This window comes from Phyllobates terribilis, unplaced genomic scaffold, assembly GCF_046119375.1.
Source record: "Phyllobates terribilis strain yellow unplaced genomic scaffold, ASM4611937v1 Scaffold_1__5_contigs__length_1240528914, whole genome shotgun sequence".
NCBI lineage: Eukaryota > Metazoa > Chordata > Amphibia > Anura > Dendrobatidae > Phyllobates > Phyllobates terribilis.
In genome coordinates, this window is record NW_027362761.1 from 1,046,188,645 (window position 1) to 1,046,210,541 (window position 21,897).

General features: G+C 50.3%; 1 protein-coding gene and 1 long non-coding RNA gene across 2 annotated transcripts in view; one reads left to right on the forward strand and one right to left on the reverse strand.

The window, feature by feature from the left end:
- LOC141158225 (uncharacterized) overlaps positions 1 to 21,335 on the reverse strand; it is a 122,962-nt gene extending 101,627 nt beyond the window's left edge. The window contains exon 1 of the long non-coding RNA XR_012248264.1: positions 21,248 to 21,335. This is a non-coding gene — a long non-coding RNA (uncharacterized lncRNA). The remainder of the gene's footprint in view (positions 1 to 21,247) is intronic.
- The window catches only part of FAM149A (family with sequence similarity 149 member A), a 196,234-nt gene that overhangs the window by 48,724 nt on the left and 125,613 nt on the right, over positions 1 to 21,897 (forward strand). The window lies entirely within an intron of this gene.

Below are 21,897 nucleotides of genomic sequence, written 5' to 3' on the forward strand. Positions count from 1 at the left end.
ACAGCAGTCAAACATAAAAGCCAGATATAAATCTGGTATCGCTGTAATTGCACCGACCCGAAGAATAAAGTAGTCTAATCCCTTATACTGCACGAGAAATGGCGTAAAAAATAAATAAAACCAATTCTTCACCTGCTGCTGATTTGTTCATTCCGCCTCCAAAAGATCGCAGTATGGCTCACATTTATCCCTTGCTCTGTGCTGAGCGCTTCCACCGAGGTTTCCGTGTAAATACCTGAAATACGTGATACAGACAGAACCCCCAAGGGAAGATTTCCTTTAATGAGGCAGATGGAAGCACCATGGATGCCGTCTGGCATGTGATCCCATAGTGTCCGTCTTTTTATTAGACAAACATAAAAGTGCTGTCGGCGACAGTTTTGTGAACCTCTGAAAAAAGTACACCACTGAACAGAGGCCAGACAGAGTCGAGAGTAACTCTGATGCCTCATTATAATGAATGGATCCCTCGGTGGTTTCATCTGAATTACGTCACTCGGAGATTTCAATGGAAACCCCGATGATGAGTGCTCAGCGTAGACACCGGATAAATGGGAACATTTTACATAACTTTTTGGATCACAATAAAAGCTTCAACTCAACCACAAAAAAAGCAAGTCCCCACTCAGGTCTGTCATCTGTTAACGGAAATATAGGGGGCTTCCATGTTACTAGTAGCACAAAGGCTCTGGAAAAGGGAAATGGCCCTTGCCCCCCAAAATAAATTCAACAAATTCTGTGATCCCAAATACAAATGTCCACCTCCCTTTTGAGTTCACAGTGTGCCTAAACCGCAGTTAGCGTCCACATATTTGGCATTTCTGTAGCGATGAGAGCCCACCTAATTAACGGGTGCATGTCTCCAGAAGCATGAGCTGGGCAGTACAATGTACTGGTCACTACAACGGCAGTTTGCAATTTTCACTCAGCAACATCTGCTGCTGCTTGTTTCTGGAAAAGACCCATGGAGTCAAAATCGCCACTACACCTGTAGATAAATTCCCAAAGGGGTATAATTTCCAAAATGGGGTAATTTGATGGGGGATTCTGCTATTCTAGCACTTAGGGGCACTGTATATGGAGTCCGCATACTATTAAAGAAAAATCTGCGCTGCAGGAGGCAAATAGTGCTCCGTCCCTCCCGAGTCTCGAAGTATGGCTAAGCAGTACTGTACAGCCACATATGGGGTATTTCTACATTCAGTAGGAATTGAGGGACAAATTTTGGTGCCATTTTTACCCATTTCCCAGTGTGAAAATGTAAAATCTGGGGACAAAACAAAATTTTGGTAAAAATGTAATTATTTTTTTCTCCACTGCCTAATGGTATAAAATTCTGTGATCCGCCTGTGGTGTCAATATGCTCACTGCACCCCTAGATTAATTCATTGAGAGGTATCGTTTGTAAAATGGGGACTCTTATGGAGGTCTACTGTTCTGGCACCTCAGGGGCTCTGCCAATGTGACACCCTCAAACCAGTTGTAACGGGTCTGGGAGGTGGAACCTCAGAGCAACTATACAAAGGGGCAGTCCTTGTAAGGAAGCGGGTGGCTCCCAGGGAAGGCGGGCAGGTAGTCACGGCAAGTGACAGGGACAGTCTCTGGGTAGAAGGGCAGGAGGTCACGGCAAGGGACAGGGACAGTCTCTGGGTAGAAGGGCAGGAGGTCACGGCAAGTGACGGGGACAGTCTCTTGACAGACGGATGGTCACGGCAAGTGACAGCAGGGTAAGAGTCTCTAGACAGGCAGGTGGTCACGGCAAGTGACAGCAGGATAAGAGTCTCTAGACAGGCAGGTGGTCACGGCAAGTGACAGCAGGGAAAGAGTCTCTAGATAGGCTAGCAGGCAGGTTGCAGGTGAGCGCTCCCAGGTGAGCGGGCAGGAGTCTCTGGACAGGCAGGTGGTCACGGCAAGTGACAGCAGAGCCTCCAGGTAGGCTAGCAGGCAGGTAGCAGGTGAGCGCTCCCAGGTGAGCGGGCGGGCAGATCCATAGACAGACTGACAGGTGTTGGAAGGCAGACTGTCGGACCACAAGAATGCAAGCAGATAGACAGGAATCAGGTAGGTATCAAGCAGAGATCTGGCAGGTAACTGGCAGGTATCTGGTAACGGGACCTGAGGGCTGAAGCAGAGTTGAAAGGCTTTGCAACAACATTGCTCGGGCACCTCCATTTTGGAGGAGGTGCCTTATATATGGTGAGGTCCTCCGGCCATTGGCCGGGGACTCCTTAGGACGGCGCGCGCGGCCCCTTTAAGAGAGGGGGAGCGCGCGCGCGCCCTAAGCACAGAGGCCGGGAAGCAGCGCGCGCTGCCAGCAGAGCGGGAGGAAGACGCCGGGCACGGAGCGGAGAGGTGAGGGGAACGGCGTCCCTGCCTAGCAGGAGGCAGGGACGCCGACGCTACAGTACCCCCCCCCTTTAGGCCCCCCTTTTTTAGGCCAGAGAGAAATTTATCAAGGATGAGAGGGGCATGAATGTTCTCCCGGGGCTCCCATGTTCTCTCCTCAGGACCAAACCCCTTCCAATCCACTAGAAAAAAGGACTTTCCTCTTACCCTTTTGGTGGCCAGAATATTCTCCACCTCAAGCTTGTTTTCAGTGGAAACCGGAGCAGGAGGCGTACCTGTAGACTTGGAAAAAGAGTTAAGTACCACGGGTTTGAGTAGAGATACATGGAAGGAGTTAGGAATCCGCAAATTGGCCTGGAGTTTCAATTTATAGGCCACCGGGTTGATTTGTTTGATAACTTCCAGTGTGCCGATGAACCGAGGCCCTAACTTGTAGGAAGGAATCTTGAGCCGGACATATTTGGACGAGAGCCAGACCTTATCTCCAGGACGGAATTGTGGTGGATCCAGACGTCTTTTGTCAGCCTGTTTTTTCACCCGCTCGGATGACTGAAGAAGTGCGGATCTGGTACTTTCCCAAATGGAGGAAAATTCGTTAACGAGAGATTCCGCAGCAGGATTGTCCACCGAGGTGGAGACGGGAAACGGGATCCGAGGATGCTGACCGAAGACTACAAAAAACGGGGATTTGGAGGAAGATTCGCTCTCGTGATTATTGTAGGAAAATTCAGCCCACGGTAAAAGATCCACCCAGTCGGAATGGTGAGCATTAACAAAGTGCCGGAGGAAACTGGTTAAAATTTGGTTGATCCGTTCTACTTGGCCATTGGACTGTGGGTGATAAGCAGAAGAAAAGTCCAAGGTGACCCCCAGCAGTTTACACATGGCTCGCCAAAAGCGAGAGGTGAACTAAACCCCTCGGTCGGATATGATGTGGAGAGGAAGACCATGAAGACGGAAGACATGATAGATAAAGTCTTTAGCTAACTCTGATGCAGACGGGAGACCCGGCAGGGGAATAAAGCGAGCCATTTTGGAAAAGCGGTCAGTGACCACCCATATGACCGTACAACCGGCAGAGACAGGGAGGTCCGTTATAAAGTCCATAGTTATATGCTGCCACGGGGCAGCAGGTACAGGAAGAGGAAGGAGACAGCCGGCTGGCAGATGTCTCGGAACCTTGTTGCGGGCGCAGGACACACAGGCTGAAACAAAGTCTATTACGTCCTTGTGCAGGGTAGGCCACCAGTAATGCCGGGTAATAAGCTGGAGGGTCTTTTTCTGACCAGCGTGGCCAGCTAGCTTGGACGAGTGTCCCCAGTGTAGAACCTTCTCACGATCAGGTACAGTTATGAACGTCTTACCGGGTGGAAGACGATTTAGATTCACGGGGGCCACCTGCATTACTTTGGCGGGGTAAATGATGTGTTTAGGCTCCTCCTCAAGATCAGAGACCAAAAAGGATCGGGACAAGGCATCAGCTTTGAAGTTTTTGTCAGCCGGGCGAAAATGAAGAATGAAATTAAAGCGGGCGAAGAACAAGGACCACCGGGCTTGGCGCGGGTTAAGTCTCTGGGCACTCTGGAGGTAAGCCAAGTTCTTGTGGTCCGTGTAAATTATTACCGGGTGAAGAGCCCCCTCGAGCAGGTAACGCCACTCCTCCAGTGCCAGCTTAATGGCCAACAATTCTCGGTCTCCTATAGAATAATTGCGCTCAGAAGAGGAGAAGAGTTTGGAGAAGAAGCCGCAGGTTACCATTCTTCCGGAAGACGACTTTTGGGTAAGTACCACTCCGGCTCCGGAGGAGGAAGCGTCGACTTCTAGGAAGAATTGTTTGTTGCCGTCCGGACGATGCAGCACAGGGGTGGAGGAAAAAGCTTGTTTTAAGGAAAGGAAGGCCTCCTCTGCTTCGGGCGGCCATTCTCTGGGATTAGCGCCCTTACGGGTGAGCGCCGAGATAGGGGCAGTCCGGGAGGAGAAGTGCGGAATGAAGAGGCGGTAGTAGTTGGCGAAGCCCAGGAACCCCTGAATAGCCTTCAACCCCTCTGGTCGGGGCCACTTCTGGATGGCAGACAGTTTCTCAGGATCCATTCGTAGGCCGGTCTGAGAGATTATGTAACCCAGAAACGGAAGCGAGGTCTGCTCAAAGAGGCACTTCTCATATTTAGCGTAGAGGTGGTTCTGCCTGAGCCTGAGCAGGACCTGACGAATGTCCCTCCGGTGAGTGAGAAGATCCGGAGAGAAGACCAAGATGTCGTCCAGGTACACCACCACGCAGGAGTAGAGAAGGTCACGGAAGATGTCATTGACCAACTCTTGAAAGACGGCGGGAGCGTTACAGAGACCGAAGGGCATTACAAGGTATTCATAGTGGCCGTCCCGGGTGTTGAATGCCGTCTTCCATTCATCCCCCTGACGGATACAGACCAGATTATACGCCCCACGGAGGTCCAGCTTGGTGAAGATTCTAGCCCCCCTCAGACGGTCAAATAATTCAGGAATGAGCGGAAGGGGGTATTTATTTTTCACTGTGATCTGGTTAAGGCCTCTATAGTCTATAGAGGGACGGAGTGAGCCGTCCTTCTTTTTGATGAAGAAGAAGCCTGCTCTCGCCGGGGAGGTAGGTTTCCAGATAAATCCCCGGGCCAGATTCTCCTCAATATATTCAGACATGGACCGGGTCTCAGCAGCGGACAAAGGGTAAATACGCCCACGGGGAGGAGTAGCGCCGGGCATCAGGTCGATTGGGCAGTCGTATGGTCTATGAGGGGGTAATGTCTCTGCTTCTCTTTTATTAAAGACGTCCGCAAAAGACCAATAGGGAACCGGTAGGCCGGGTAGATTGGCTGGGGTAGGAGAAGGACGAGCTGGATGAACGGGAACTAAACAAGTCTTATGGCAGTCCTGTCCCCAGCGAAGAACTTCTCCGGTCTGCCAATCAAGCACGGGTGCATGTTTCTGGAGCCAAGGTAGGCCTAGCAAGAGGGCGTGAGAGAGTCCAGGCAGAACATGGAAGAAGATGCTCTCAGAGTGCAGCATTCCCACCTGCAGAATTATGGATTCGGTGATGAGTTGGATGGGATGTGGTAAGAGGCCCCCATCCACGGCGGCGACAGATAAGGGTACAGCCAGAGGTTTGGTGGGAATGCAGTATTTCTCTACCAGGGACTGAGAAATGAGATTTCCCGCAGCTCCAGAGTCAAGTTGAGCCAGTTCAAAATAACGGTTCTCCCCGCAGATGATAGAGACCGACAGCATTAGAGATGGAGAGGGTTTATTTCTGTCTAGGGCGACCTCTCTGAGCGATCCTAGACACAGGCGTTTCCCGACCTCTCCGGGCAGGAACGGATCCGGTGCTCCTTACTGCCACAGTAGAAGCAGCTCCCCTCGGCACGGCGTAATTCTTGACGGGTCTTGACCATCTTGGTCTGGTCGACCTGCATAGGCTCGGGTGAGTGCGCCGGGGGAGTAACGGAGGAAGTGACGGGTCTCTGGAAGGTAGGGGCAAGGCGTGGAAACCTCCTCTCACGGGTGGCCTCTTTGGTGCGCTCCTGGAACCGGATGTCAATCCGGGTGGCAAGTGTAATTAAGTCGTCGAGAGTGGTAGGAATGTCCCGACCGGTGAGTTCATCTTTAATACGGCCGGACAGACCCTCCCAGAAGACGGACACCAGGGCGTCGTTATCCCAGGCAAGCTCCGTAGCAAGGGTACGGAACCCTATGGCATATTGGCCCACGGTGAGACTTCCTTGGTGGAGGCGTAGCAGAGATGAGGCGGATGAGGTCCTCCGTCCTGGTTCATCGAAGACCTTCCGGAAAGCCGTGAGAAAGGCTGGCAGGTTGGACACCAGGGGGTCTCCTCTCTCCCATAGAGGATTTAGCCAAGCCAGCACCTTCACCGTGAGATGGGACATGATGAAGGCTACTTTGGCTCGGTCGGTGGAAAACTGGTGTGCCAACAGTTCGAAGTGCAGAGTGCACAGGTTAATGAAGCCCCGTGCCTGACCGGGATCTCCGCCAAAACGAGGCGGGGCGGTGAGGCGGGGACCGGGAAGAGATGCCATGGAATTGATGGACAGCGACGCTGCCAGGGTAGGAGTCGTGTGACTGGAAGCAGGTCCCGAAGAGGTAGTAAGTGTGTCCAGGCGGGAGTTAACACTACGCAGGTGGCTCAGGATGGACTCCTGTTGGGACCTCTGATGGGAAAGTTCATGACATAGGTCCGAGAGCGAGGTAGCTTGGGTGCCACCGGGTTCCATGGCCCGAGCAAACTGTAACGGGTCTGGGAGGTGGAACCTTAGAGCCACTATACAAAGTGGCAGTCCTTGTAAGGAAGCGGGTGGCTCCCAGGGAAGGCGGGCAGGTAGTCACGGCAAGTGACAGGGACAGTCTCTGGTTAGAAGGGCAGGAGGTCACGGCAAGTGACAGGGACAGTCTCTGGGTAGAAGGGCAGGAGGTCACGGCAAATGACGGGGACAGTCTCTTGACAGGCGGATGGTCACGGCAAGTGACAGCAGGGTAAGAGTCTCTAGACAGGCAGGTGGTCACGGCAAGTGACAGCAGGATAAGAGTCTCTAGACAGGCAGGTGGTCACGGCAAGTGACAGCAGGGAAAGAGTCTCTAGATAGGCTAGCAGGCAGGTAGCAGGTGAGCGCTCCCAGGTGAGCGGGCAAGAGTCTCTGGACAGGCAGGTGGTCACGGCAAGTGACGGCAGAGCCTCCAGGTAGGCTAGCAGGCAGGTAACAGGTAAGCGCTCCCAGGTGAGCGGGCAAGAGTCTCTGGCCAGGCAGGTGGTCACGGCAAGTGACGGCAGAGCCTCCAGGTAGGCTAGCAGGCAGGTAGCAGGTGAGCGCTCCCAGGTGAGCGGGCGGGCAGATCCATAGACAGACTGACAGGTGTTGGAAGGCAGACTGTCGGACCGCAGGAATGCAAGCAGATAGACAGGAATTAGGTAGGTATCAAGCAGAGATCTGGCAGGTAACTGGCAGGTATCTGGTAACGGGACCTGAGGGCTGAAGCAGAGTTGAAAGGCTTTGCAACAACATTGCTCGGGCACCTCCATTTTGGAGGAGGTGCCTTATATATGGTGAGGTCCTCCGGCCATTGGCCGGGGACTCCTTAGGACGGCGCGCGCGGCCCCTTTAAGAGAGGGGGAGCGCGTGCCCGCGCCCTAAGCACAGAGGCCGGGAAGCAGCGCGCGCTGCCAGCAGAGCGGGAGAAAGCCGCCGGGCACGGAACGGAGAGGTGAGGGGAACGGCGTCCCTGCCTGGCAGGAGGCAGGGACGCCGACGCTACACCAGTCTAGCAAAATCTGAACTCCAATATGGTGCTTCTTCCTCTGAGCTTTGCACTGTACTTCAAAAGTAGTTTTCGACCACATATGGGGTATCAGTGTACATAGGAAAAATTGCACAACAAATTTTGGGGGCCATTTTCTCCTGCTATTCTTGTGAAAATGAAAAAAAATGGAGATAAAACAACATAAAATTGTTTTTTTTCATTTGTGGGGCTGTAGCACCCCCAGAGTCGGTAATTCTCAGCTACATAATATAATCAGGGCCGGTTTTTCTGGTCCCCGATCACAAAAAAAAAGTGTGCTCGCGGTTTATACATGTCATAGGAGGGAGAAATGAAGCCTCCCGAGTCCCCCGGTTCCTCCGCCATCCTCCAATCGCCCCCTGATGGTCCCCCGGCTCCCCGGCATATTCCTGTAAAAAAAAGAATGGCGGGGGCATGCGCAAAGACTGAGAGTGAGATGCTCGAGTCCTTGCCCCGCATGTTTTGTGGTTGTTACACAGCCAAAAAAAACACGTGGGGATTGCCTGCCATACACGAGCGATCCCCATATGTTTTTTTGGGTGTCTAATAGCCGTGAAACATGTGGGGCGGGGCCTCAAGCATGTCACTCGAGCACCCGTGATACATGGTGCATACCCGAGTACTCGATGCAAACTCAAGTAGCGAGCACTTGCGCTCAAGACTAGTGACAACTTATTCAATATGATGACCTAATGTTATCAAATTCTGTCGTCCCTCTGGGTTCAAAATGGTCACTATACACCTTGATAAAATCCTTGAGGGGTCTAGTTTCCAAAATGGTGTCACTTGTTGGGGGTTTCCACTGTTTAGGCACATCAGGGCTCCCCAAACGCAACATGGCGTCCGCTAATTATTCAAGCAAATTTTACATTCAAAAAGTCAAATGGCGCTCCTTCCCTTCTGAACCCTGCCATGCGCCCAAACAGTGGTTTTCCCCCACATATGGAGTATTGGCTTACTCAGGAGAAATTGCACAATGAATTTTGTGGCCCATTTTCTCTTGTTGCCCTTGAGAAAATTAAAAATTTGGGGCCTGAAATAAAATTTGTGTGAAAAGAAGTTAAATGTTCACTTTTTCCTTCCACGTTGCTTCAGTTCCTGTGAAGCACGTGAAGGGTTAATAAACTTCTTGAATGTGGTTTTGAGCACCTTGAAAGGTGCAGTCTTTAGAATGGTGTCACTTTTGGGTATATTCTGTCATGTGGACCCCTCAAAGTCACTTCAAATGTGATGTGGTCCCTAAAAAAATGGTTTTGTAAATTTTGTTGGAAAAATGAGAAATCTTATAAGGGTCAACTTTTAACCCTTATAACTTCCTAACAAAAAAAATTTTGGTTCCAAAATTGTGCTGATGTAAAGTAGACATGTGCAAAATGTTATTAAAAATTGCAAAATTTTCTACATTTTTGTCAAATTTCCGGGTTTTTTTTCACAAATAAACACAAGTGATATCGAAGAAATGTTACCACTATCATGAAGTACAATATGTCAAATTGTAAAATTTGGCTTGGTCATTAAGTACATAATTGGCTCCGTCCTTAAGGGGTTAACTATGTATTAATTTCTATAACTAATTGATTATATCTATATGTGTTGGTTTGCCCTTCACAATTTTATTAATAGATGAATCAGGCCTCAAATCTGTCATATAACTCTGGAGAAGGAATTTATTACCATAATATATAAATTTTTGACAAACTGTTCATCAAAAGCAAACTGTTAGGTGATTCACGCTACCTAAACCGTGTTCAGAATAAATTGCAGCCTGGATGCACAATTGCAGCCAGGTATATTATCCACTGAAATGCTCCGATGCTTCAGAGAAAATGTACTTTGAACATCTGACTCCGTCCTCGGCCGGCTCTTCCCAGCGCTGCTGTAGGAGACTGACAGGTCGCTCCCTGTAAATAGCAAGAGATCTGTCAATTTCCTGCAGCGGTGCAGGGAAGACCCGGCTAGAAGCAGAGCCATACTAGTCTTGTCTTCGGCTATGTTCTCTGGCCATATTTTAAATGTATATTTTCTTTGAAACTCAGGAGCGTTATTATGTAGCCCGGCTGCGATTCATGCTACCTGCAGTTTAGTTACTATAAATCGCCTTACGTGTTCCCTTTAAAAGCATCCTTTTGTCATAATTGGCAGTGCTAGTGACTGGTTTCTTTTTTTTATTATTTTAATTGATTTTGCTCCTTGGAAAGGATGTTGGACATAATTATCAATACTATGCAGTTGATCGGAACACACTACTCCTATATTGCTTGGTATTAGGAGCTCTATTATATGTATATTAATACTTTGGCTGCTAAATTATGAAAAATACAATACAAAAAGTATTTTTTTTATTTTAAGTGATGTAACTTGTGGATCTAAAGGGTAATGTTTTACCTTGTGAAGAGCTTCAAGTCTAAGTAGAGAGTGTTATGCACACGCCCGGACTGACTGGCGTGTGCGGGTGTTGTGGTTCCACTGGACCATGAACCGGAGAGTGCCTGGAGGGGCGTGACTAAGTATCTGGCCGATCCGACCAAGATGGCACGACGGCATACGACGCCAGTGCACCAGGGAGAAACCGGGCAGAGGGACCAGGTGCTACTCCAAGTCAAACTCCGGACGCGGGGGTTGACCCACACAGGGATTACTGGAACAGGCTGGTTAGGCTGGCGCACAGACTGGAGGGTATAGGCAGGCACGACTGGTATGCAGGCAGGCGGGTAAAGGCAAGCGCAGCTAGAGTGCAGACAGGGAGGCACTAGCAGGTAGGAACACAGGCGGGATAGGACCCAGTACACACTGGGACTCAGGAACAATACAGGCAGAGGGGTACAGGAAAGCACAGCTAGAGTGCAGACAGGGAGGCACTAGCAGGTAGGAACACAGGCGGGATAGGACCCAGTACACACTGGGACTCAGGAACAGGCAGGTTAGGCTGGCACAGACTGGTGGATGTAAGCAAACACGGCAGGTATGCAGATGGGTGGATACAGGCGAGTATGCAGGCAGGGAGGTACTGGCCGAAAGGACGGGCTGGAGCACAGAAAGGTTAAGACCCAGTACAGACTGGGTCACAGAACCGCAGATGCGGTAGACAACCACAGCAGAGAGGGAACGCCCGAAGCGGTGGGCAAGAACAGAGCAGGACGGGGCTGCAGGAGCAGCGAGCGCAAGAACAGAGCAGGACGGGGCTGCAGGAGCAGCGAGCGCAAGCAGGGCAGGACAGGACTGCCGGAGCAGCGGGCAGAAGCAGGGCAGGACAGGACTGCCGGAGCAGCGGGCAGAAGCAGGGCAGGACAGGACTGCCGGAGCAGCGGGCAGAAGCAGGGCAGGACAGGACTGCCGGAGCAGCGGGCAGAAGCAGGGCAGGACAGGACTGCCGGAGCAGCGGGCAGAAGCAGGGCAGGACAGGACTGCCGGAGCAGCGGGCAGAAGCAGGGCAGGACAGGACTGCCGGAGCAGCGGGCAGAAGCAGGGCAGGACAGGACTGCCGGAGCAGCGGGCAGAAGCAGGGCAGGACAGGACTGCCGGAGCAGCGGGCAGAAGCAGGGCAGGACAGGACTGCCGGAGCAGCGGGCAGAAGCAGGGCAGGACAGGACTGCCGGAGCAGCGGGCAGAAGCAGGGCAGGACAGGACTGCCGGAGCAGCGGGCAGAAGCAGGGCAGGACAGGACTGCCGGAGCAGCGGGCAGAAGCAGGGCAGGACAGGACTGCCGGAGCAGCGGGCAGAAGCAGGGCAGGACAGGACTGCCGGAGCAGCGGGCAGAAGCAGGGCAGGACAGGACTGCCGGAGCAGCGGGCAGAAGCAGGGCAGGACAGGACTGCCGGAGCAGCGGGCAGAAGCAGGGCAGGACAGGACTGCCGGAGCAGCGGGCAGAAGCAGGGCAGGACAGGACTGCCGGAGCAGCGGGCAGAAGCAGGGCAGGACAGGACTGCCGGAGCAGCGGGCAGAAGCAGGGCAGGACAGGACTGCCGGAGCAGCGGGCAGAAGCAGGGCAGGACAGGACTGCCGGAGCAGCGGGCAAAAGCAGGGCAGGACAGGACTGCCGGAGCAGCGGGCAAAAGCAGGGCAGGACAGGACTGCCGGAGCAGCGGGCAGAAGCAGGGCAGGACAGGACTGCCGGAGCAGCGGGCAGAAGCAGGGTAGGACAGGACTGCCGGAGCAGCGGGCAGAAGCAGGGCAGGACAGGACTGCCGGAGCAGCGGGCAGAAGCAGGGCAGGACAGGACTGCCGGAGCAGTGAGCAAAAGGGTCAGAGCGGAGCAAGGCTGCAGAGCAGTGAGCAAGGAGTCAGAGCAGGCTAGAACCGCCGGAGCGGTAAGCAAAGGAGTCAGAGCAGACTAGAACCGCCGGAGCGGTAAGCAAAGGAGTCAGAGCAGACTAGAACCGCCGGAGCGGTGAGCAAAGGAGTCAGAGCAGGCTAGAACCGCCGGAGCGGTGAGCAAAGGAGTCAGAGCAGGCTAGAACCGCCGGAGCGGTGAGCAAAGGAGTCAGAGCAGGCTAGAACCGCCGGAGCGGTGAGCAAAGGAGTCAGAGCAGGCTAGGCTGAGTAGGGGGGACAGGGCTCTGTTCACACGGAACAGACAGGAAGGGAAAGGCAGAGCCAGACACCCACAGGGTACTAGCAGAGAAGTAGCGAGTGGACCACAAACGGGAGTACAGAGACAACAAGCAGGAGTTAGGTACGAGTTCAGACTCTGCAGAAAAAGGAAGGGAACAGACATAGAGGCAAAACAGGTAAAGGATAGGAGAGAGTTCAGACTGGAACTGAGTGTACGGAGGAGACCGACACTGCAGCGGAATACAGGAGCGGGTCTGGGAATACGGCCCCCAGAGAGGCAGGACGAACAGGCAAGGAGCGTGTTCAGACAGGACAGACAAGATACAGGAGCAGGTCTAGGTAATCGGCCCCTAGAAGGCGGGAGGAACAGGCTAGGAGCGTGTTCAGACAGGTCAGACAAGATACAGGAACAGGTCTAGGTAATCGGCCCCTAGAAGGCAGGAGGAACAGGCTAGGAGCGTGTTCAGACAGGCCTGGAAATACAGCCTCCAGGATAGGCAGACAAGAGAACACAGAACAGGACCTGGCACCTTCAGAGTGCAAGCACACACTGAATGAAACACTATGCTCAGGCAGGAATAGATGGGAGCAGCTGAGCTATATACCAGGTGACAGACAGCAATAGGCTGAGGACGCACAAGGGGTGTGACCCACAGCAGGTACAAAAAGCAGGAAGTGATCGGGCGCCGCCCTTAAGCAGCAGAAACAGACACAAACAGACAGCATGGAGGGAAGCCAGAGAGACATTCTGGACTGGAGATCAAGTGCGCGCTCTTGCACAGTGGGAGATGGACCACCATGCAAGGACGCCGCCAGGTATGTTACAGAGAGATTTACAGGCCATGCTATGCCCCCCTGTGAAAAGACTCTCATTCAGCCAACCAGTTCTCCTGAATTGCACTGATGAGGTACCAAAATCCCGAAACAAATCTGCAAATGGAGATTCTGTGGGGCTTCTTATTAGTGACAAGACCTTTTAAATAGTCAATATTGACTTTTAGGATTGCTACTTTCAATAGGTGGCACTACAGACCCTGCTCTTCTCTTCTATGAATTTGCATGTGGGATTTGTATAAGCATGCTTTATGCTGTTCCAGCCTTAGGCTTCATTTCTATTGACTTATGAACATGCAGTCCATGTTATAGCCATCTATTTAGTACCAAAAAATAGATCCAGTCAGATGAAAGCAGCAAAGCCCTACTGTTTTCCAGGCTGTCAACTACCTTAAATGTATGGAATCCTGTGCTATTAATGTTGGAAAATACAAACCGTAAAATATACACTGCATCGTAGATTTATATAGAATATAATCCATAATAGCAATTTACTGTATATTACATGCCTTAATCATCCATCTTTCAGACAGTGCCCACTGAATGATATCCGCTCAAGGCCCCACTCCTTTGTCCTGCTCTTCCCTACACCCTTTGTCACGTTCTTTTACCATTTTAGTGAAACACAAAGAATATACAGGAAAAAAAATGCATGAAAGCTCCAAGGTTGGAACAGAGCCAGCGGGAAGTTCTGTTAGTGCTGAAGCTTGAAAGAAGCACCTCCACCTCTATGGTAATTACCGACTGCTACTCCTGAGCAAACAAACCATATGCATGTGCACTGGAAGTAAAGGGTAGGACCATTGTTCGCAAAACGGACAATTCATGCGATGTTTTTGGAGTGAAAGGCTTCTATTAAAGCCTAATGACATGCTTGTTATTTTCTCAGGGTATCAAAAAAGCCCTACCCATTACATGCGCCCTGCTAGGTCAGGCAGAAAAAAATAAATTTTAATGTATCCTGCTAACATAATTTACAAGTCACATTAGACTCCAATTATTTAAGTTGTGATTTTTTATCAGTGCTTGTGAAAAAAAAAATGATGGCGTCTTTTGCTCTACTTGCACTATTTTTGTTAATTTTATTAGAGAGACGATAACTTTGTGCCAGGTAATTTGATGCTGCTTATCCCCCAGGGAATTTGTTAACTAAAAATATTTAAAGGATATGGACACCTTTGGGAGGTAAGGAGGATGCCTAAAATTATGTATTTTCATTCAAATATAATTTTTAGATAAAAAAAAAACTACATGCATTTAAAGAGGTATTATGGGGGGTATTATGGGGGGTATTATGCCATTGTTTTAATTCCTATTGCATAAATCAATAGTACAGAAGAAAATAAACAACTTTGTAATATATCTTATCAGAGAAATCTATTTCTTTCTCTGACAGAATTGTCAATCATTATCAAAATGTTCATTTCTGAGGCAAAATCTGTATTCAGTAAAGACACTTTCCCATTGCTGAGACAGGAGATGGCGGCTGCTACTGATTCTGGAATTCTCTGTGGGGATCACACGGGTTGAAGTGTAAGGCTATGTGCCCACGGTGCGGAAATGAAGCAGAAAATTTCTGCTTCATTTCTGAATGTCCTCTCCCGGATAAACGCATGCGGAATTCCGCACGCGTTTATCGCGCGATTTACACATGCAGAATTGCCTTGCGTTTTTTATTGCACTGCAAAGGCAATTCCGCTTGTGGAAACGCAAAATTAATGAACATGCTGCGGATTTTTCCCCGCAGCAAAAACGCTGCGGAAAAATCCGCAGCATGGGCATTGAACTTGCGTAAACACATTAGGGACCGGATAACATAGCGTTTCACAAGCGTTTACGCTGCGGAAATTACGCAGCATATCCGCTTGAAAAACGCTACGTGGGCACATACCCTTACGCTACGACCATCCACTGCTACTCTCAGTTTCCAGTCCACAAGAGTCATAGACTCCATCTTGCAGCAACGTGTCCTGTGATTTCTCTGTAGGAGAGGATGTGTCTCAATATGGCAACACTTGACTTTCTTTACTGTAGACGTTTAGTAGCTATGATGTTATACGTATTCTCTTGCTTTTGCCTCCCTTTATTTTTGCCTTCCGTTACCTCTCTAACGAAGACTCTGAACCGTCCTGCTTTTTCCTTCCACTCAACTTTCCATTAATATGCTTGGATACAGCACTCTGTGAACAGCCAGCTTTTTTAGGAATTTATTTTTATTTATTTATTTTACTCATTTATATAGCGCTATTAATTCCACAGCGCTTTACAGACATTATCGCCACTGTCCCCATTGGGGCTCACAATCTAGATTCTGTATCAGTATTTCTTTGGGGTGTGGGAGGAAACCGGAGAACCTGGAGGAAACCCAGACAAACACGGGGAGAACATACAAACTTCTTGCAGATGTTGTCCTTGGTGGGATTTGAACCCAGGACCCCAGCGCTGCAAGGCTGCAGTGCTAAACACTGAGCCACCGTGCTGCCCATAGCAATGACCTTTTGTGGCTTACCCTCCTTGTGGAGTGTGTTAATGGCTGCCTTCTGAACATCTGTCAAGTCAGCAGTCTTCCACATGATTGCGGAGCCTACTGAAACAGACTAAGGGACTTTTCTAAACGCTTCAGAAGCCTTTGCAGGTGTTTTTTGTTAACTATTTTAATTTACCGAGATAATGACTTTTGTGTTTTCATTGGCTGTAAGCAGTGTCGTAGCTACCGGGGGGGGGGGGGGGGCCCACCCGGAGCTACGCTATTGTTATTGTAACTGTATCAGCGTGTTGCACACGCCTTTACAGTCACAGTCTGGGCAGAGCAGGGGGACTCAATGTCCCTGCACTGCCCAGCGGCCGATATGGGGCCCTTTAGCAGGAGGGGGGGCCCCGGTGCCAGCATCAGTCCCCCCGCCCGTCACCGCAAGCTCAGTGATGAGATAGAGAGTGCGACGCTCCCTCTCCCATCAGTCCCTCTCTGAGTCTGACGTCAGTGACGTCATCACTTGGTGCCCGGCCATGCTGAGATGTGTGGGGTCGCTCGGAGCAGCAGGGGAACGTGGAGGAGAGGTAAGTATTTTGTTTATCTTCATTTAGTTCTCCTTTGGGGGGGATTATGCTACAGACTCTGCTTATGGGGGAGTATTATGCCACAGACTCAGTCTATGAGGGGAGGGATTATGCCACAGACTCTGCCTATGAAGGGGATTATGCCACAGACTCTCCCTATGGGGGGGGGATTAGGCCAGAGATGTTGCCTATGGGGGGGGGATTATGATGCTACCTCTGGGGGGATTATGCTACAGACTCTGCCTATGTGGGGGGGGGGGTTATGCCACAGACTCTGCCTATGTGGGGGAAGGGATTATGCTACAGACTCTGCTTATGGGGGGGGGGGGGGATTATGCCACAGAGTCTGCCTATGGCCAGGATTATACTGCAGACTTTGCCTATGGGGGGGATTATACTACAGACTTTGCCTATGGGGGGATTATACTACAGACTCTGCCTATGGGGGGATTATACTACAGACTCTGCCTATGAGGGGGATTATACTACACACTTTGCCTATGATGGGAATATACTGCAGACTCTGCCTATGGGGGGAATATACTGCAGACTCTGCCTATGGGGTGGATTATACTACAGACTCTGCCTATGGGGGATTATACTATAGACTCTGCCTATGGGGCTACATTATACTATATAGAGGACCATCTGGTGCATTATACTATATGGAGGCTATTTATACAGTGTGGGGATTACAGTTAGGGTTATACAGTGTGGGAGATAATGTGGGGTCTTTGTACAGTGTGGGAGACATCAGTTTGGAAGCTACTATGTGCCTACTGTGTGGGGGGTACTATACGGTGAGGGGGAATTATACTATGTATAGGAGAGCATCATATTCTGTAGAGGGGAGCTGTACATGGGGGGAGACTCAGGACATTATTAAATGTTAAATGGGCACTTATTATAGGGGAACTCAGGTTATTATGACAAAGGGGCACATAGAGGGCACTATTACTTTCTAGGGGGCATAATGTGGGCACTGTTTTCTAGGGCACTCACACGCGGCATTACTATATTCTAGAGGTTTGTTTTACCATCTATAGAGCACACAATACCACACAGAAGGTGCAGTAATAGGGACACGTACAGCAACAGAGCCTCAGTATTGGGGTATCAGCAGGATGAGGAGTTTGTGTAGGGTGGGAATAGATGTGGAAGGTGCCTGAAATGTAAGGAGTCACATGTATCTTTGTTGTGATCTCTGCAGACCTGAGACTCTGAGTCCTGGATGGAGAAGTCGTCGTGTCAGTCTGGGCCAGATGGAAAAGACGGGAAAAGTGAACAATTTAATCAGAAAGAACGTCAGCTGTATGTTACTATATATAACTGTACTGTAATCTCTTATATGTTCTGCAGGACTGATGTCACCATATGGCGGTAATATCAGTGCTGGTCTTTGTATAGAGATTATTTTTAGCAACAGTGCTGAGGTTCTCCTACATCCACTATATGGGTGCGCCATCATAGTTATAGTCAGGGTTACCTGGTTAAGGGCCCACTCAGAAGTTTCGCCCCCCCCTGAACCAAAACCCTAGTTACGCCTCTGGCTGTAAGCCATAATGATCAACATTAACAGAAATAAACACTTGAAATAGATCACTCTGTTCGTAATGACTCTATATAAAATACGAGTTTCACTTTTTGTATTGAAGAACTGAAATAAATTAACTTTTTGATGATATTCTAATTTTGTGAGAAGCACCTGTATAATTAGTTATTATGCAACCCACCATTCCAAATATAAAATGTACTCCAATCACTGTGCCCCCACTAACTTTAAATAGCCACTTTCCCCACCTAATAAATATATCAATTAATTAGCAGCACCTGTACTCTTTCCACCAATTCATTACCAGTTACACTCTGTCATCCTCAATGAACCCCTCTCCCAATTCATTATAATTACATGCCCCTCCGCCCCATTTCATTTTGTCATGTCCTCTCTCTCTCCCACCCCTACTTCATCATCATTTACTCTCCCCCAACCCCCACCCTTAATTCATCATTGTTTGTGCTTTCCCACCCTCAATTCATTATTTGCTCTCCCCACCCCTCACTCCCAATTCATTTGCTCTCCATACCCCCTACTCTCAATTCATCATTTGCTCTCCCCCCTCCACTCCTAATTCATCATTAGCTCTCCCCACCCCCCAGTCCCAGGTCATTATTTGCTCTCCGCACCCCCAGTTCACCATGTGCTCTCCCCACCCTCCACTCCCAGTTCATCATGTTCTCTCCCCACCACCCACTCCCAGTTCACCATGAGCTCTCCCCACCCTCCACTCCCAGTTCATCATGTTCTCTCCCCACCACCCACTCCCAGTTCATCATGTGCTCTCCCCACTCCCAGTTCATCACATGCTCTCCCCACCCCCCACTCCCAGTTCATGTGCTCTCCCCACCCCCCACTCCCAGTTCATCATGTGCTCTCCCCACCCCCACTCCCAGTTCATCATGTGCTCTCCACACTCCTAGTTCATCACATGCTCTCCCCACCCCACTCCCAGTTAATCATATGCTCTCCCCACCCCCCACTCACACCCAAGTTCACCATGTGCTCTCCCCACCCCCCACGCTCAGTTCATCATATGCTCTCCCCACCCCCCACTCCCAGTTTATCATGTGCTCTCCCCACCCCGCGTTCATCATGTGCTCTGCCAGTTCATCATATGCTCTCCCCACCCCCACTCCCAGTTCATGCGCTGTCCCCACCTCCCAATCCCAGTTCATCATATGCTCTCCCCACCCCCCACTCCCAGTTCATCATGTGCTCTCCTCACCCCCTACTCCCAGTTCATCATGTGCTCTCCCCACCCCCACTCCCAGTTCATCATGTGCTCTCCCCACTCCTAGTTCATCACATGCTCTCCCCACCCCCCACTCCCAGTTAATCATATGCTCTCCCCACCCCCCACTCACACCCCGAGTTCACCATGTGCTCTCCCCACCCCCCACTCTCAGTTCATCATATGCTCTCCCCACCCCCCACTCCCAGTTCATCATGTGCTCTCCCCACCCCCCGTTCATCATGTGCACTGCCAGTTCATCATATGCTCTCCCCACCCCCACTCCCAGTTCATGTGCTGTCCCCACCCCCAATCCCAGTTCATCATATGCTCTCCCCACTCCCTACTCCCAGTTCATCATGTGCTCTCCCCACCCCCTACTCCCAGTTCAGCATGTGCTCTGCCCACCCCCCACTCCCAGTTCATCATGTGCTCTCCCCACTCCTAGTTCATCACATGCTCTCCCCACCCCCACTCCCAGTTAATCATATGCTCTCTCCACCCCCCACTCCCACCCCGAGTTCACCATGTGCTCTCCCCACCCCCCACTCCCAGTTCATCATGTGCTCACCCCACCCCCCACTCCCAGTTCATCATGTGCTCTGCCAGTTCATAATGTGCTGTCCCCACCCCCCAAACCCAGTTCATCATATGCTCTCCCCACCCCCTACTCCCAGTTCATCATGTGCTCTCCCCACCCCCCCAAGACCATTTAATTGTATTAAAAAAAAAGTTTTTCACACTTACCTCGGACTGGCATCCTGACTCTCGATGCTGGCAAGTACGCTTGATGCCATCTCTAGCGCATCACAGAAGAGACGGAGGGACTACCTTGGAGCTGCGCGGCCGTGAGAGCTCCAAGGCTGAGTTCCTTGCACTGAGATGTACACCACCAGCGACGGCACACCAGCATGCGATACCCCGGGCCCGGTGAGCAGAAGCACGAGAGGGGGAGGGGGCCCCTGGGCCCCCACTCGTTACTGCAGTTCACTGGGCCCCATACAACAGTAAGGGCAGTAATGCCCTGATGGCAGCCCTGGGGACACCCACAGCATGCAGCATTGCTCACACTAGACCTGAGGTCTTTACTCTGCACACTGGGATCTTTCTGACTAACTACCAGGAAGTGCTTTTTGATCCTGTTGCATAGCCCTTCCCTCTGTGGGCTAAATTCTGGACTTTAAGAGGTTGTCCACTACTATAGAGAATGCCCCCGTTGATTTAAAAGGTGGAAATAAGATTTTTTGTAAGTACCTTGTGTTGTGATTCTTGCCTGAGAGAGGCGCTATTGCTGACCGCTCACCAGTCATCACGTGACCCGGCTGCAGCCTGCTCACCCTCTCCTCTGCATTCATTGGGAAAGCGCGTGGTGGATGCTAGGCTGTGATGTGCGGTGAAACCCCGTCCACAGCCCATAAATCAGGGGGGAGCGCGTCACTGGGTCACACCTGGTTGCAGCCAGAACTTGACGTGACATCAGCGGATGTCAGCCGAGGCAGCAGCCAGGTCACATGATGCCTGGTGAGCAGTCAGCAATAGCGCCGCTCACAGGCAAGAATCACAACACAAGGTACTTACAAAAAATCTTATTTCCACCTTTTAAATCAAAAGGGACATTCTCTACAGTAGTGGACAACCTCTTTAACTCTACGCATTGTCTGGTGCTGGACAGACTATAACAACGTTATTGCCATCTTGTGGCCAGTATACTTAACGTCAGATAACATTATGTATCACACAGTACACAGTATACATTACACTGTACAACATTACATGAAGGCTTCTCAAGGGGTGTGGGCAACGTGTCCATCCCCCCTACAGCAGCGCAAATGTTCTCTGATTACTTTGGTGACAGCTCTGAAATGTAAGGTTTTACCTATGAAACTAATTTACGTCAAACCAGCCTCATACTTTTAACTGTCATGCAGACATAACTGCCAGAAATGTAAAAAGAGTCAAGCATGTATAGAAACAACCATGCAAAATATAAATGGAAATATTCATGTATCAAATAGGCAATGCTCCTTAAAATAATCTTATAATGCTTTACTAAAGACTCTGTCCTCACAATGGGTCATCTATATCAAATCTGTGGGGTTCCTACACTTGGCACAACCAGCTATTTTAGCTCTGGCGTTGGCCAGCTGGAAACAGTGAACTTAGCTGGAACAACAGGGTTTTATATCACCACCGAGTTCAAAAGAACTAATGGTTGGGCAGTGGAAATAGAATAACACATAGAAATCACGGAGCCCCATAGCAGTTCGATAGCCATGCAGCCCCCATACACGTACACAGTATGATGCCATCATGTCCCCCACAAGTACTGACAAGAAAAAAAAACGATTCACCTTTCACTGTTTCCCTGATATCTTCTCTGGTAAGTGCACAGTGCACACTATGGCTCTGTCCGCACAGCAGGTGTGATCCAATGACGTCAAGGTGCCTGCTGTGCTGAGTCACTCAGCCTCCAGACAGGCTGAATGGAGCAGCAGTGAGTTGACGCCTGCCTGTTGCATCATTCCAATGGTATCTGAATCGTATGGATGCAGATACTGTTGAAATTGTAACATTTGGACCACTCTTCTTTTGCAAACTGCTCCAGGTCTCTCAGATTTAAAGGGTGCCTTCTTCCAACAGAAATTTTAAGATCTGTCCACAGGTGTTCAATGGGTTTAGATCCGGACTCATTGCAGGCCACTTCAAAACTCTCCAGTGCTTTGTTTCCATCCATTTCTGGGGGCTTCTTTAAGTATGTTTGGGTTCATTGTCCTACTGGAAGACCCATGACCTAGGACACAAACCCAGCTTTCTGACACTGGGATTACATTGCGACCCAAAATCCTGTGGCAATCTTGAGATTTCATGATGCCTTTCACATATTTGAGGCATCCAGTACAAGAGGCAGCAAAACAAACCCAATACATATTTGAACCTCCACCATATTTAACTGTAGGTACTGTGTTCTTTTCCTTGTAGGCCTCATTCTGTGTTCGATAAA